Source organism: Aegilops tauschii, chromosome 5 (genome assembly GCF_002575655.3).
Source record: "Aegilops tauschii subsp. strangulata cultivar AL8/78 chromosome 5, Aet v6.0, whole genome shotgun sequence".
Classification (NCBI taxonomy): Eukaryota; Viridiplantae; Streptophyta; class Magnoliopsida; order Poales; family Poaceae; genus Aegilops; species Aegilops tauschii.
In genome coordinates, this window is record NC_053039.3 from 268,995,288 (window position 1) to 269,013,345 (window position 18,058).

Below are 18,058 nucleotides of genomic sequence, written 5' to 3' on the forward strand. Positions count from 1 at the left end.
AGTTGCATGGCAATATATCTCGGAATGGCTATGGAAATGCAATAATAGGTAGGTATGGTGGCTGTTTTGAGGAAGGTATAGGGTGGGTGTATGGTACCGGGGAAAGTTGCGCGGTACTAGAGAGGCTAGCAATGGTGGAAGGGTGAGAGTGCGTATAATCCATGGACACAACATTAGTCATAAAGAACTCACATACTTATTGCAAAATCTACTAGTTATCAAAATGAAGTACTAGCGCATGCTCCTAGGGGGATAGATTGGTAGGAAAAGACCATCGCTCGTCCCCGACCGCCACTCATATGGAAGACAATCAATAAATAAATCATGCTCCGACTTCATCACATAACGGTTCACCGTACGTGCATGCTATAGGAATCACAAACTTTAACACAAGTATTTCTACAATCCACAATTACTCACTAGCATGACTCTAATATCACCATCTTTATATCTCAAAACAATCATAAGGAATCAAACTTCTCATAGTATTCAATGCACTTTATATGAAAGTTTTTATTATACCCCTCTTGGATGTCTATCATATTAGGACTAAATTTATAATCAAAGCAAATTACCATGTTGTTTAGAGACTGTCAAAATAATATAAGTGAAGCATGAGAGTTCAATAATTTCTACAAAATAAAGCCACCGTCGTGCTCTAAAAACATATAAGTGAAGCACTAGAGCCTAGCTCAAAAGATATAAGTGAAGCACATAGAGTATTCTAATAAATCACGATTCATGCGTGTCCCTCTCAAAAGGTGTGTACAGCAAGGATGATTGTGGAAAACTAAAAAGCAAAGACTCATATCATACAAGACGCTCCAAGCAAAACACATATCATGTGGTGAATAAAAATATAGCCTCAAGTAAAGTTACCGATAGACGAAGACGAAAGAGGGGATGCCTTCCGTGGCATCCCCAAGCTTGGGCTCTTGATTTTCCTTTAATATTACGTTGGGGTGCCTTGGGAATCCCCAAGCTTAGGCTCTTTCCACTCCTTATTCCATAGTCCATCAAATCCTTACCCAAAACTTGAAAACTTCACAACACAAAACTCAACAGAAAACCTCATAAGCTCCGTTAGTATAAGATAATAAATCACCACTTTTGGTACTATTGTGAACTCATTCTTTATTTATATTGGTGTAATATCTACTGTATTCCAACTTTTCCATGGTTCATACCCCCCGATACAACCCATAGATTCATCAAAATAAGCAAACAACACATAGAGAACAAAATCTGTCAAAAACAGAACAATCTGTAGTAATCTGGATACTTCAAATACTTTTGTAACTCCAAAAATTCTGTAAAATTAGGACAACAGAGGCAATTTTCATATCAATCTTGTGTAAACAAATTCAGAATTTTATCACGCTTCTGTGATTTTTAAAAATTCTGGGATTGGGCGCAAAAGTTTCTGTTTTTCAGCAAGATCAAATCAACTATCACCGTAAGCCATCCCAAAGGTCTTACTTGGCACAAACACTAATTAAAACACTAAAACACATCTAACCAAAGGCTAGATGAATTATTTATTGAAAAACAGAACCAAAAAGCAAAGAACAAAAATAAAATTGGGCTGCCTCCCAACAAGCGCTATCGTTTAACGCCCTTAGCTAGGCATAAAAACACAAATAGATTTAGGTATTGTCATCTTTGGTATGCAATCCATAAGTAGCTCTCATAATAGATTCATATGTCAAATTAATTTTCTTTCTAGGAAAGTGTTCCATGCCCTTCCTCAACGGAAATTGAAATCTAATGTTTCATTCTTTCATATCAGTAATTGCACCAATTGTCACTACTGCAGGATGCTGCTAACACGACACTACGGCCAAAGACCCTTTCACGAAACTGTGTGCGATGCATTAATCACAAACGGGGATGTAAAAAATCGTCAAAAAAGGTGAAAAACGTTTGCGATGGAGGACGCATCAAACACGGTTCAGATTTTAGTTGCGTGTGTGATGTAGGGCACACGGTTAACCCGTTTGAACTGTTTGCGATGAGGCAGAACAAGAGAAACGGGCAGCAATATCAATGTGTGTGCGATATACAGCATACAGTTCGCTCTGATGAACCGTTTGCTATTAGGGAGTGCAACATAAATGGTTAGCCAGATCAAGGTGTGTGTGATATAGGGCATACAGTTCACTCGGATGAACTGTTTTCGACTAGCGAACGCAACAGAAACAGTTCAACCTAACAAGATGTGTGTGATACGTGGCAAACAGCCGACTCAGATGAACTGTTTGCGATGAGAATTTAGAACAAAAACGGTTAATACAGTTAGTTCGTGTGCGATTCTGTGTGTACAAAAAACTTTGAAAAATGCAAACTAGTTGCTTGCGGTGGCTAGGAGTATCACACACGATGCGTCTGCGAGTAGTCGTGTGTGATGATTAGTAAGTTACACATGCATTTACTTATGTTAACACTTGTGTGGTAAATAACACGTGGCACCGGATACGGTATTCGGGTTGTGTGTGTGCTCCACTTAGTCTTCCCGTGCTCCAATGAATGCTTCCCGCGCTCCTGCGAATGCTTCCCGCGCTACACATGGGTGAAGTGTAAAATCCACGCCTATTCCCTCACCGGTTTCCCGCCACCAGCTAACGGCTTGCTGCATATAACCCAGGCGGCAACGCACCACCGCGACACTCTGCGAAGATCTAGTCCTCACCCATCTACCATTAGTTATTCCAAGTATGCCAGGCAACGACCAAAGCTTCGACATCGACGCCTACCTGCGTTACATCTTCGACGAGGAGAACGAGCCGGAGCATGTCGGGAAGCAAGAGCTTCATCGGCTGGTGCAGGCACCATGGCCCATCGGCAGCGATATCGGTGTCACAGTCCTTGGGAGCACAATCGACATATTGCAGAGGAGGTGTGATGAGCAGTTTGTCATCCACCGTGCAAAAGATCCAGAGCTGCTCAGCGGCATGATCGACGACCCACCCAAAGAACCGCCGTCACCAGTGCTCATCGAGAGCTTGATGCCCTGCAAGGAATGGGCACAGGACCTCTGCGATTCAGTCAAGACAAAGGCAGCCTACGGCTTCATCATTGCCCGCGGCGGCCGTGTCAACCTCGATCCCGATGATGTGGTGGCCAGGCTCGAGCGCATCCTTGGTGGAGTTAACGTCCCCGACGAAGTAGAACATCGCCTACGTGATATCTTGAGGATGCAGGTGATCGACGGAATTTGCTACCAGGTGCTACCTCTTGAGCATGCGTTGGTTTTCCCTTGAAGAGGAAAGGGTGATGCATCAAAGTAGCGTAAGTATTTCCCTCAGTTTTTGAGAACCATGGTATCAATCCAGTAGGACACTACACGCAAGTCACCTAGTACCTGCACAAACAATCAAGAACCTTGCAACCAATGCGATAAAGGGGTTGTCAATCCCTTCACGGCCACTTGCAAAAGTGAGACATGATAAAGATAATAAGATAAATATTTTTGGTATTTTTGTTATATAGATTGCAAAATAAATAGTAAACTAGAATTATAGATCGAAAACTTATATAATGTAAAGTAGACCTGGGGGCCATAGGTTTCACTAGTGGCTTCTCTCATGATAGCATATATTACGGTGGGTGAACAAATTACTGCCAAGCAATTGATAGAAAAGTGCATAGTTATGATGATATCTAAGGCAATGATCATGAATATAGGCATCACGTCCGTGTCAAGTAGACCGAAACGCTTCTGCATCTACTACTATTACTCCACACATCGACCGCTATCCAGCATGCATCTAGAGTATTAAGTTCATAAGAACGGAATAACACAATAGGCAAGATGGCATGATGTAGAGGGATAAACTCAAGCAATATGATATAAACCCCATCTTTTTACCCTCGATGGCAACAATACAATACGTGCCTTGCTGCCCTTGCTGTCACTGGGAAAGGACACCGCAAGATTGAACCCAAAGCTAAGCACTTCTCCCATTGCAAGAAAGATCTATCTAATAGGCCAAACTAAACCGATAATTTTAAGAGACTTGCAAAGATATCAAATCATGCATATAAGAATTCAGAGAAGAACCAAATATTATTCATAGATAATCAAGTTCATAAACCCACAATTCATTGGATCTCGGAAAACACACCGCAAAAGAGTATTACATCGAATAGATCTCCAAGAACATCGAGGAGAACTTTGTATTGAGAACCAAAAAGAGAGAAGAAGCCATCTAGCTAATAACTATGGACCCGAAGGTCTGTGGTAAACTACTCACACATCATCGGAGAGGCTATGGTGTTGATGTAGAAGCCCTCCGTGATCGAATCCCCCTCCGGTAGATCGCCGGAAAAGGCCCCAAGATGGGATCTCACGGGTACAGAAGGTTGCAGTGGTGGAAAAGTGGTTTCGTGGATCCCCTGGATATTTTCAGGGTATAAGAGTATATATAGGTGAAAGAAGTAGGTCGGTGGAGCTACGAGGGGGCCACGAGGGTGGGGGCGCGCCTACCCCCCTGGGTGCGCCCTCCTGCCTCGTGGCCGCCTTGTTGCGTCTCTGACTTCCACTCCAAGTCTCCTGGATTGCGTTTGTTCCAAGAAAGATCCTCGCAAAGGTTTCGTTCCGTTTGGATTCGTTTGATATTCCTTTTTGCGAAACATTGAAATAGGCAAAAAAACAGCAATTTGCATTGGGCCTTGGTTAATAGGTTAGTCCCAAAAATAATATAGAAGAGCATAATAAAGCCCATTAAACATCCAAAACAGATAATATAATAGCATGGAACGATTGAAAATTATAGATACATTGGAGACGTATCAAGCATCCCCAGGCTTAATTCCTGCTCGTCCTCGAGTAGGTAAATGATGAAAAAGATTTTTTTGATGTGGAATGCTACCTAACATAATTTTCAATGTAATTCTCTTTATTGAGGCATGAATGTTTAGATCCAAAAGATTCAAGACAAAAGTTTAATATTGATATAAAAATAATAATACTTCAAGCATACTAACCAAGCAATTATGTCTTCTCAAAATAACATAGCCAAAGAAAGCTCATCCCTACAAAATCACATAGTTTGGCCATGCTTCATTTTCGTCACACAAAATGCTCCCATCATGCACAACCCCGATGACAAGCCAAGCATTTGTTTCATACTTTAGCATTCTCAAACTTTTTCAACTTTCACGCAATATATGAGTGCGAGCCATGGACATATCACTATAGGTGGAACAGAGTATGATGATGGAGGTTGTAGGGAGAAGACAAAAAGGGAGAAAGTCTCGCATCAACGCGGCTAATCAACGGGCTATGGAGATGCCCATCAATTTATGTCAATGCGAGGAGTAGGGATTGCCATGCAATGGATGCACTAGAGCTGTAAATGTATGAAAGCTCAACAAAAGAAACTAAGTGGGTGTGCATCCAACTTTCTTGCTCACGAAGACCTAGGGCATTTTGAGGAAGCCCATCGTTGGAATATACAAGCCAAGTTCTATAATGAAAATTCCCACTAGTATATGAAAGTGACAAAATAAGAGACTCTCTATCATGAAGATCATGGTGCTACTTTGAAGCACAAGTGTGGAAAAAGGATAGTAACATTGCCCCTTCTCTCTTTTTCTCTCATTTTTATTTTTTATTTTTTTTGTTTGGGCCTTCTCTCTTTTTTTATGGCCTCTTTTTTTTCGTCCGGAGTCTCATCCCGACTTGTGGGGGAATCATAGTCTCCATCATCCTTTCGTCACTGGGACAATGCTCTAATAATGATGATCGTCACACTTTTATTTACTTACAACTCAAGAATTACAACTCGATACTTAGAACAAAAATATGACTCTATGTGAATGCCTTCGGCGGTGTACCGGGATGTGCAATGAATCAAGAGTGACATGTATGAAAAATTATGAACGGTGGCTTTGCCACAAATACGATGTCAACTACATGATCATTGAAAGCAATATGACAATGATGAAGCGTGTCATAATAAATGGAACGGTGGAAAGTTGCATGGCAATATATCTCGGAATGGCTATGGAAATGCCATAATAGGTAGGTATGGTGGCTGTTTTGAGGAAGATATAAGGAGGCTTATGTGTGATAGAGCGTATCATATCATGGGGCTTGGATGCACCGGCGAAGTTTGCACCAACTCTCGAGGTGAGAAAGGGCAATGCACGGTACCGAAGAGGCTAGCAATGATGGAAGGGTGAGAGTGCGTATAATCCATGGACTCAACATTAGTCATAAAGAACTCACATACTTATTGCAAAAATCTACAAGTTATCAAAACCAGGCACTACGCGCATGCTCCTAGGGGGATAGACTGGTAGGAAAAGACCATCGCTCGTCCCCGGCTGCCACTCATAAGGAAAGCAATCAAAGAACACCTCATGCTTCAAATTTGTCACACAACGGTTACCATACGTGCATGCTACGGGACTTGCAAACCTCAACACAAGTATTTCTCAATTCCACAATTACTCAACTAGCACGACTCTAACATTACCATCTTTATATCTCAAAACAATTATCAAGTATCCAACTTCTCATAGTATTTAATGCACTCTATATGAAAGTTTTTATTATACCCATCTTGGATGCCTATCATATTAGGACTAATTTTATAGCCAAAGAAAATTACCATGCTGTTCTAAAAGACTCTCAAAATAATATAAGTGAAGCATGAGAGATCAATAATTTGTATAAAATAAAACCACCATCGTGCTCTAAAAAGATATAAGTGAAGCGCTAGAGCAAAATTATCTAGCTCAAAAGATATAACTGAAGCACATAGAGTATTCTAATAAATTCCGATTCATGTGTGTCTCTCACAAAAGGTGTGTACAGCAAGGATGATTGTGGTAAGCTAAAAATCAAAGAATTAAATCATACAAGACGCTCCAACAAAACACATATCATGTGGTGAATAAAAATATAGCCTCAAGTAAAGTTACAGATAGACGAAGACGAAAGAGGGGATGCCTTCCGGGGCATCCCCAAGCTTAGGCTTTTGGTTGTCCTTGAATTTTACCTTGGGGTGCCTTGGGCATCCCCAAGCTTAGTCTCTTGCCACTCCTTATTCCAAAATCCATCAAATCTTTACCCAAAAACTTGAAAACTTCACAACACAAAACTTAAACAGAAAATCTCATGAGCTCCGTTAGTGTAAGAAAATAAATCACCACTTTAAGGTACTGTAATGAACTCATTCTTTATTTATATTGGTGTTAAACCTATTGTATTCCAACTTGTCTATGGTTCATACCCCCGATACTAGCCATAGATTCATCAAAATAAGCAAACAACACACGAAAAACAGAATCTGTCAAAAAACAGAATAGTCTGTAGCCATCTTTATCAAACGTATACTTCTGTAACTCCAAAAATTCTGAAAGAAATTGGTGGACGTGAGGAATTTATCTATTAATCATCTTCAGCAAGAATCAACCTAAAATCACTCTCCAGTGAAAGATGGCATCTAATCTCGTGAGCGCTAAAGTTTCTGTTTTTTACAGCAAGATCGCAAAGACTTCACCCAAGTATTCCCAAAGGTTCTACTTGGCACAAACACTAATTAAAACATAATAAAACCACATCTAAACAGAAGCTAGATGAATTATTTATTACTAAACAGGAACAAAAATAAAATTGGTTTCCTGCCAACAAGCGCTATCGTTTAATGCCCCTAGCTAGGCATAAAAACCAGAATAGATCTAGGTATTGTCATCTTTGGTATGCAATCCATAAGTGGCTCTCATAATAAATTCATAAGGAAATTTAATTTTCTTCCTAGGAAAGTGTTCCATGCCTTTCCTTAATGGAAATTGGAATCTAATATTTCCTTCTTTCATATTAATAATTGCACCAATCGTTCTAAGGAAAGGTCTACCAAGAATAATAGGACATGTAGGATTGCAATCTATATCAAGAACAATGAAATCTACGGGAACATAATTCCTATTTGCAAACATAAGAACATCATTAATCCTTCCCATATGTTTATTAAGGTGGAATCTGCAAGGTGCAAATTTAAAGAACAATCATCAAATTCACGGAAACCTAACACATCACACAAAGTTTTTGGAATCGTGGAAACACTAGCACCCAAATCACATAAAGCATAGCATTCATAATATTTAATCTTAATTTTAATAGTAGGTTCCCACTCATCATAAAGTTTTCTAGGGATAGAAACTTCTAGTTCAAGCTTTTCTTTATGGGATTGCATTAAAGCATCAACGATGTGTTTGGTAAAAGCTTTATTTTGACCATAAGCATGAGGAGAATTTAACACGGATTGCAACAAGGAAATACAATCTATCAAAGAACAATTATCATAATTAAATTCCTTGAAATCCAAAATAGTGGGTTCATTGCTATGTAAAGTTTTGACCTCTTCAATCCCACTTTTACCAATTTTTGCATCAAGATCTAAAAACTCCGAATCATTGGGACGCCTTTTAACTAAAGTTGACTCATCTCCAGTCCCATCTTCATCAAGATTCATATTCGAAAACAAAGATTTAATAGGAGACACATCAATCACTTTTAGATCTTCATCATTATTATCATGAAAACTAGAAGAACACGCTTTCACAAAGCAATCTTTTTTAGCATGCATCCTAGCGGTTCTTTCTTTGCACTCATCAATGGAAATTCTCATGGCTTTGAGAGACTCATTGATATCATGCTTAGGTGGAATAGATCTAAATTTCAAAGAATCAACATCAAGAGAAATTCTATCCACGTTCCTAGCCAACTCATCAATCTAAGGCAATTTTTCTTCAAGCAAAGCATTGAAATTTCTTTTGCGAATTCATAAATTCTTTAACACTAGTCTCAAAATCAGAGGGCATATTATTAAAATTTCCATAAGAGTTGTTGTAGGAATTACCATAATTATTAGAGGAATTACTAGGAAACGGCCTAGAATTAAAATTTCCCCTATACGCGTTGTTACCAAAATTGTTCCTACCAACAAAAATTCACATCCGTAGATTCATTATTATTCTCAATCAAAGTGGACAAAGGCATATCAATAGGATCAGAAGAAACACTTTTATTAGCACTTCATAAGTTCATCCATCTTTGCACTCAAAACATTAATCTCTTCAACAGCATGAACTTTTTTACTAGTGGATCTTTCGGTGTGCCATTCAGAATAATTAACCATAATATTGTCTAGGAGTTTAGTAGCTTCTCCTAAAGTGATTTCCATAAAAGTGCCTCCGGCGGCCGAATCTAAAAGATTTCTAAAAGCAAAATTCAATCCAGCATAATTTTTTTGTATAATCATCCATAAATTCAAACCATGTGTAGGGCAATTACGTATCATTAATTTCATCCTCTCCCAAGCTTGTGCAACATGCTCATGCTCAAGTTGCTTAAAATTCATAATATCGTTTCTAAGAGAGATGATCTTAGCGGGAGGAAAATACTTAGAGATAAAAGCATCTTTGCTCTTATTCCATGAATCAATACTATTTTTAGGCAAAGAAGAGAACTAAGTTTTAGGACGATCTCTAAGCAATTTAACAATATCATTATCCACATCTTTCTTCTTTTGCATATCACACAAATCAACGAAGTTGTTTAGATGGGTAGCGGCATCTTCACTAGGAAGGCCAGAAAACTGATCTTTCATAACAAGATTCAACAAAGCGGTATTGATTTCACAAGGTTCGGCATCGATAGTAGGAGCAATCGGAGTGCTAATAAAATAATTATTGTTGGTATTGGAAAAGTCACATAATTTAGTATTATCTTGAGCCATCGTGATAAACAATCAATCCAACACACAAGCAAACACGAAGCAAGCGAAAAGAGGTGAACAAAAAAGGATCAATAAAACGGCAAATGTGAAGTGGGGGAGAGGAAAACGAGAGGCAAATGGCAAATAATGTAATGCGAGGGAGAAGAGTTTGTGATGGGTACTTGGTATGTCTTGACTTGAGCGTAGATCTCCCGGGCAACGGCGCCAGAAATCCTTCTTGCTACCTCTTGAGCATGCGTTGGTTTTCCCTTGAAGAGGCAAGGGTGATGCAGCAAAGTAGCGTAAGTATTTTCCTCAGTTTTTGAGAACCAAGGTATCAATCCAGTAGGAGACTACACGCAAGTCGCCTAGTACCTGCACAAACAATCAAGAACCTTGCAACCAACGCGATAAAGGGGTTGTCAATCCCTTCACGGCCACTTGCAAAAGTGAGATAGCATATATTACAGTGGGTGAACAAATTACTGCCGAGCAATTGATAGAAAAGCGCATAGTTATGATGATATCTAAGGCAATGATCATGAATATAGGCATCACGTCCGTGTCAAGTAGACCGAAACGATTCTGCATCTACTACTATTACTCCACACATCGACCGCTATCCAGCATGCATCTAGAGTATTAAGTTCATAAGAGCGGAGTAACGAATTAGGCAAGATGACATGATGTAGAGGGATAAACTCAAGCAATATGATATAAACCCCATCTTTTTATCCTCGATGGCAACAATACAATACGTGCCTTGCTTCCCTCGCTGTCACTAGGAAAGGACACCGCAAGATTGAACCCAAAGCTAAGCACTTCTCCCATTGCAAGAAAGATCAATCTAGTAGGCCAAACTAAACCGATAGTTCGAAGAGACTTGCAAAGATATCAAATCATGCATATAAGAATTCAGAGAAGAACCAAATAATATTCATAGATAATCAAGTTCATAAACCCACAATTCATCGGATCTCGGAAAACACACCGCAAAAGAGTATTACATCGAATAGATCTCCAAGAACATCGAGGAGAAGTTTGTATTGAGAATCGAAGAGAGAGAAGAAGCCATCTAGCTAATAACTATGGACCCGAAGGTCTGTGGTAAACTACTCACACATCATCGGAGAGGCTATGGTGTTGATGTAGAAGCCCTCCATGATCAAATCCCCCTCTGATAGATCGCTGGAAAAGGCCCCAAGATGGGATCTCATGGGTACAGAAGGTTGTGGCGGTGGAAAAGTGGTTTCGTGGATCCCCTGAATGTTTTCAGGGTATAAGAGTACATATAGGCAAAAGAAGTAGGTCGGTGGAGCTACGATGGGCCCATGAGGGTGGGGGCGCGCCTACCCCCTGGGCGCGCCCTCCTACCTCGTGGCCGCCTCGTTGCGTCTCTGACTTCCACTCCAAGTCTCCTGGATTGTGTTTGTTCCAAGAAAGATCCTCGCGAAGGTTTCGTTCCGTTTGGATTCCGTTTGATATTCCTTTTCTGCAAAACACTGAAATAGGAAAAAAAAACAGCAATTTGCACTGGGCCTTCGGATAATAGGTTAGTCCCAAAAATAACATAAAAGAGCATAATAAAGCCCATTAAACATCCAAAACAGATAATATAATAGCATGGAATGATCAAAAATTATAGATACGTTGGAGACGTATCACCAGGCCAGAGACATGGAAATGGAGCGGTTCCGTGGAGTTGTCATGCGCGCAATTGCATGCTGTCAAGCTCTTCTGGAAGAGGCCCAGCAGCCCCAAGAGCCTCCCAGTGCCAGCAGCTCCGTAGGCGGAGGCGGGTCGGGACACTCGGAGTGAACGACCGCTAGGGTGCAATGCTTATCATGGAGTCCCAGAAGACCATCGTCGGAAGGCCGCCAACTCAACCTTTTAGCTTATATTTTATTATAATTGTATGCATATGTAGGCCGTGTGTGTCCTGGGCCTTGCCGCATTTGGCATTTTAAATTATCCTGAATATGTAAGACAAATATTAAGAATTATTAACCGTTGCCATTGTAACTTTGCCTCAACGGCGAGCAGAGCGCGCGCAGGGACGCCAGAGCGGAGCGCGCCGCGGCCGCCTCAACGGCGAGCAACCACGTGGTCAACCTTCCGCCATCAATAAATTTTGACCCTGTTTCTCGTCACATTGCTGATTACAACGCAATAAGTAATTGCAAATCTGTTCACACCTATCAAACTAATATGTTTTCACATTTAGCACCGGGCTATAAAAACTACCCACTTAAAAATTACTTCATAGTTCCTCTCCTCATCACCCACAAAACTGGTTTTTTCTGTCAAGTCGTTCCGCCATGACCGGTAGGATTTTAGGGTGGACATATAACCAGGTAGCAAAGATCAAGGCCGCGGAAGCACTAGAGAGGTCCTGCCGCGAAGCCGCAGCCGCAGCAGAGATGTCCCGGTGCACCGCGGAGCCCTCGAACGAGCTCTCACGGGCACGCAAGGGCTCTCACAAGCGCATTCACGTCGTCGGTCATCGCGACGAGTTGGCGTTCCTGAAGACCTTCACTCACGACGACGACATTCTCGCTAGCGTCACTACGCAGCAGGAGCTGGTCGACGGCTTGATGAAGCTGCTCAAGATCAACGATGCCTCGGTTGACAAGGCGACCGGCCTCGTCGACCAACTCATGGATGACAATGCGAAGCTCCTCAAGTTGGTCGCCGAGAAGGAGAAGGAGGCCGCCGGCTGGAAGATGCTGCATGAGCAAAGTAGTGCCTCGGAGATGACGCTGAAAGCGGTCGTCGAGGAACTAATGGGTGGCTTGTGGAAGCTCTGGATCGAGCGCGAGCAGGAGGTGGAGGAATCCGTGGCTACTTTCAAGCAAAGTCGTGAGGTATTGAAGAAGGAGCTGGAGGATTTCTCCGCCCGACGATCCATCGACGAGTAGAGACAGTAGCGACCCAGATCGTTGTCTGCAATTTCCTTCTCTTGCCCCCGTGTCTTCCGGTCTTTGCCGCATGTGGCATTTTAAATTATCCGGAATATGTAAGACAATTATTATCTGCGCCATTGTAAATTTGTCGTCGTATTATCCGTTGCCATTTTATTTGTGGTCGTATTATTCGTTGCCGTATGAGGCAATTTAAATTAGGGCGGAATACGAGTTGAAAACATGAACAAAGCAAATGCTGCCATGGGATCACAAGCAAACACCCTCCGTCCAAGTGCTTTTATTAACCCATTAATGGAGAAGTTGTGAGCGAGGCGGGTGGCGACTGTTGCATGGAGGTCAAAGAGCTCGCTTCCCGGTGAGCATGGGCGGCCTTGCTGCTCGCATGTGTCCCGTCGAGCCTGCGAGGTGGATAGGATGCACGCGTCCCATCGAGCCTGCGCGGCGGACTGCTCGCACGCGTCCCATCGAGCCTGCACGGCGGACTTCTCGCGCTCGACCTGTCTAATCAAATAGCCGCACGCACACCAATGAGTATGGTTAAATTTCGACACAGTAAATATAATACAACCGTTTGTGATATTAACGTGTCAGCTTTTTGTTTCAAAAAGGACTTAGTTGGCTACTAATGTGTGCGCCTCTTCTCAAACTGGACGATTTTTTTACCACGGCATATATGTGCCATGTCATGAAACCATGCCAAGTTTCATGTTTTTTGGGTGACGTTTTGATTTACTGGGATTTAAAAACCGAGATTCTCATTGTTTCAGGACGACGACAAGTTTGTAATTCATTCTCATTCCTTAAACGAGAGCTAAGCATGCACCCAATGACACATGTACGATTTCCCACCCATTTTGCTTCACTGGAGCATGTGGTTGTAGTTCAAATCTGAGTTATGGACTACATTAAATGCATAGAAAACTTAGTAATTAGTAATATATATACAATGGCCAAACGAACCCTGAACAGTTTCAAATTTCAGCCCGACACTCATGTTATTCTATGTTGCCTATAGAAAACAAAGTTCAAGGCGAGAAGAGGCAGCGATTATTGTTTCGCCCACAAGAGGGGCAATGTTTCCCTACCAGAACCACGAGGGTTGCGACAGGCTCCGGTTTGTAAAAGGCTTGTAATATAGCTTCGCCCAAATTGGACAATTATATGTACCATGTAGTGACACCATGCCAAGTCCCATGATTTCATGGTGAGTTTTGGATTAACAAACATTTAAAAATCGAGATTCGCAATGTTTGTGGCCAAACCAGGATGACGGGACGGTTGAATTCGTTCCCATTCGGTCCATGGGACCTAAACATGCACCCCAAGGAAACATGTATGTTTTTTCTAGCCATTTTGGTGCATTGGAGCATGTATTTGTAGTTCGGATTCGAAAGTTGGACATGAAATGCCTAGAAAACTCAATTAATGAATAAAAAGGTCAAACGAACCCTGAATAATTTCAAAGTTCAGCGCGAATCTCCAGTTGTTCCGTGTCGCGTGTAGAAGAAAATACGAGGCTAGAAGAGGGAGTGATTATCGTTTGGCCACAAGGGGACACGTTTCCCTATCGAAACCACGAGGGTTCTCGCGACAGGCTCCGGTTTGTAAGAGGTTTGTAATAAATCTTGGCCCAAATAGGCAATGTTTTTACCACGACATATATGTGCCATGACGTGACACCATGCTACCTTTGATGACTTTCTGGTGAGTTTAGGATTTATGGGGACTTAAAAACCGAGATTCAAAATGTTTGAGGACGAGCCAGGACACCGGTACAGTTGTAATTCGTTCCCATTCCTGGCATGAGACCTAAACATGCACCCAAGGACACATGTATAATTTTTCAAGCCATTTTGGTGAATTGGAGCATGTATTTGTAGTTCAGATTTGAATTATGGACATTAAATGCCTAGGAAACTCAATTCGTGTATAAAAAGGCTAAACGAACCCCGAATAAGTTTAAATTTCAGCACAGATATCCTGTCATTCCATGTTTCCCATGGAAGAAAATACAAGGCGAAAAGAGGCAGTGATTACGTTTCGCCCACAAGGGGAACACGTTTCCCAATCAGAACGATGAGGCTTCGTTGAGAGAAGCTCCAGTTTTTGTAAGAGGTTTGTAATAAAGCTTGGCCCAAATTGGACAATGTTTTTACCACGACATATATGTGCCATGACGTGACACCATGCCACCTTTGATCACTTTCTGGTGAGTTTAGGATTTATGGGGACTTAAAAACCGAGATTCGAAATGTTTGAGGATGAGCCATGACACCTGTACGGTTGTAATTCGTTCCCATTCCTGGCATGGGACCTAAACATGCACCCAAGGACACATGTATAACTTTTCTAGCCATTTTGGTGAACTGGAGCATGTATTTGTAGTTCAGATTTGAATTATGGACATTAAATGCCTAGGAAACTGAATTAGTGTATAAAAAGGCCAAACGAACCCTGAATAAGTTTAAATTTCAGCACGAATATCATGTCGTTCCATGTTGCCCGTAGAAGAAAATACAAGGCGAAAAGAGGCAGTGATTACGTTTCGCCCACAAGGGGGACACGTTTCCCTATCTGAACCACGAGGCTTCTTTGAGAGAAGCTCCGGTTTGTAAGAGGCTTGTAATAAAACTTGCACCACAATGGACGAAAAAATTCCTTGACATATAAGTGCGATGTCGTGACACCATGGCAGGTTTCACGATTTTCAGCTTAGTTTTGGATTTACGGGGATTTAAAAACCGAGATTCTTCTCACAAAATGTTTTCAAATAGCACACGGTTCACTCACGAAAGCCAATATTCAATGAAAACTTCGTGGAAACCATATTTTAATGTTTCATAGAAATCTAAAAAAATGTGGGATGTTAAGAAGGTGATGTTTTATTGCGACACAAATTTCAAGTTGAAAAACATTACGAGATGTGCGCTATGAAAAAGATAAATTCCGCCATGAATAGTGGCATTACTATTCGGCATTATTCAACACTAATTTTGTCTTTTTCATAGCTCACATCTCATAATGTGTTTCAACTTGAAGTTTTGTGTGGCAATAAAACATCGTCCTCTTAACATCCCGCATTTTTTTGAAACTTCAAAACATCTTTTTCTCGTGGTTTTCACTGGTTTCCACCGAGTGTTGGTTTTTGTATGATATCCCCCACCCTCCCCCCACGGCGCGCGCGATCTGAGTCCTGCGTTCTAACTGGCCAGAACCCAAACCCCACGGATCGTACGTGTGCATCGTTGGAGGCTCCCAGATCGAACGGCAACCTTGAGCCCTTTCGACAGCACATGCAGTACATGGGTAAGCACTGTGCGCATGCGTCGTGTAGCTCACGCTTCCTTCTCTACTAGGTTTTCATTCAAAACAGGCTACCGTTTCTCGCCACTCCTCTCATCGGTTTCCCGCCTATTCTCCTAGATATGCATGATGTAGATGTTCGTTTGATTCTTATAGTTCATCTCATCCAAAATCAATTAGTTTTATAGAAAACTATTTTAAGATTCATGGAATTGTGCATTGTAAAGGTAAAAACAAAAAGTGACAATTCATTTAGAAAAAAAGGTTTGGGCAATTAAGACATGGAAGATTCTAGAGAACAAAGGAGAAGTGCTTGTGTTTTGAGGTTTGTGCATTATGCTTAAGTTCAACCATGGAGTCTTCTAGATTGTACATGTGGCAGAATCTGGTGGAATGTAGCTGATATCCAACGGCCAGTAGTGCTCGGATTTTCCATCTCTGTACCGTCGGATTCGCTTCATCCAACGAGCAACTTTCAAAGTTATTCGCACACTATATAGGTGTATAGATGTATATATATATATAGATATGTCCCATGCTAGAAAAAATAAAGTTTGGGTGCATGCATGGGACGACCCCCCCCCCCCCCGCCACCTCGAAGTTGGGAAACTGACATCATAGGTATTGAACCAGGCTTGGAGTCGGGTACGGTGTTCGGTTCGTAATGTAGTTGGCGTGGCCCATCGAAGTTGTGCATTTGGGATTTAAACACATCATACACCATCGTAACCATACATATTTTCAGGCCGCATGCAGTGTATACGGGGTCTTCTAATCGACCACGTCTCCCTTGTGCGGTTTTTTGTGACGACACGGATATCTGTGGGCTCCCCGAGTGTATATATATCATCCCTTTGACCGATAATGAGGGGTATGTGTTGGCCATGAATGGATTCCTCCTAGTTCGTGTAAGGGCCGGTCACCATGAAATGTCGGTCAACCAAAGCTCGAGCTCATGCATTGTCAGGATTCCCTCCCAGATCCTCAGATTGCTGGGCTCGACCTACATCAAACCCTGTGTACGTATCTCATCCTTAACTACCTTGCCTTCATGGTTGTTGTCTGTATTGAGAGGTAGGCACCACATCTAAATTGTACATTATTCTATATTGAAAACACACATCACCCTTTCCCAATGTGCATCATTTTGGGCTGCATGCAAGAGGTGCTGGTTTTGTGGTCCCTCTCGTGTGATTTTTATGATGGTTCAATCTATTAGCCCAAGCGGTTTATCAACAACAACAACTGTCATTTGACCAAACGAAAGATTCATTGGTCCGTCTTATGGTAGGTCCTGACGACATGCATGTATGACCAAAGTATCGATCATTACGTGCATCCGCCCCGCTGACACGAAGTGGGAGGTGGTGGGCCAAGCATCCTAGCTAGGTACAACATTATGTCATTATATATATCCTAGCTAGGTGGTTGTTAGGGTGCTTTCAGGTTTGCGAGGCAGGTGCCACCAAAGTTATTCATTGTGTATTTAAAGTTTTAAACATCCCCAATATTCGTACTTATATTTGGCGACTTCCAGGTGGTTCTTGACTTCTGGCCCCTCTCATCGATCTTCAATGACGCGCCCAACCGTGGGCCCGCGGGGTCAAAGTTGTGCATTGGAATTTTGAACATCACAGACCACCCTTTTCACTCATACTTCCTCCTTTCTAGTTTATAGGGCTTATCTCAAAATCTTAGTTTTTCCATTTTATAAGGCTCAATTTGGTTGTTCACCATCACAAGTTCAGATTCCTAGGTGCATTAAATAATTGCATGCAAGCATTAAGAGAAAATTGACCAATGCAAGTACATTATGCATGTATGCATTGCAATTAATACATTGGTAAACATAAAATTTTGAGGAAAACAAGAGCATTAATTGGGTGCTTTTGCAAATTACAAAAAGTATTCCACCACTCATCATCTACCTTGATTGATGAGATTTTTGAATTGAGCCCTATAAACCGGAAAGGAGGGAGTATATATTTGGGCCACATGCTGGTGTGGCTGTCTTTTGACCCTTTCTAACGTTATTTTTTGTTGCAAAGACTCTGATGACCCTCAACGGACACGGGGTATAATATCTTAACCGTGTGCGATACA